Genomic DNA, 379 nt, shown 5'->3' with positions numbered 1-379 from the left:
TTCCTTTCAAATCTTGTTTTTGGAATTCATTTATTTCTGAGTGATCTAACTCGTAAGGTGATATCTGCCATCAATCTATTAAGAAGGAATGTGTTATCTGCTTCTTGGCAATTCTTTTAGGCCAAGGTCTCTGAGATGCATTATTTCTATAGAGTATAACATTACTTAATGTTAGATTCAACGAAAGGTGGACTGCCTGATTTTTGAAAGCTGTGGAAACATCAGTGAGTCAATGCTGTCAGTGCAATATTTTAACCTATTAATCTCTTTTGTGAATTCATAATTATGTTATTAAGTATTTATGGTCTTTAAATGTATCAAAAGCTGAAAACTTAATGTGTGCTGCATCAGACAAACAGAGATAGATAGATAGATAGAT

This window comes from Penaeus monodon, chromosome 33 (assembly GCF_015228065.2).
Source record: "Penaeus monodon isolate SGIC_2016 chromosome 33, NSTDA_Pmon_1, whole genome shotgun sequence".
NCBI classification, from domain to species: domain Eukaryota; kingdom Metazoa; phylum Arthropoda; class Malacostraca; order Decapoda; family Penaeidae; genus Penaeus; species Penaeus monodon.
The sequence above is the reverse complement of the archived record's forward strand: the minus strand, read 5'-3'. Positions refer to the sequence as shown.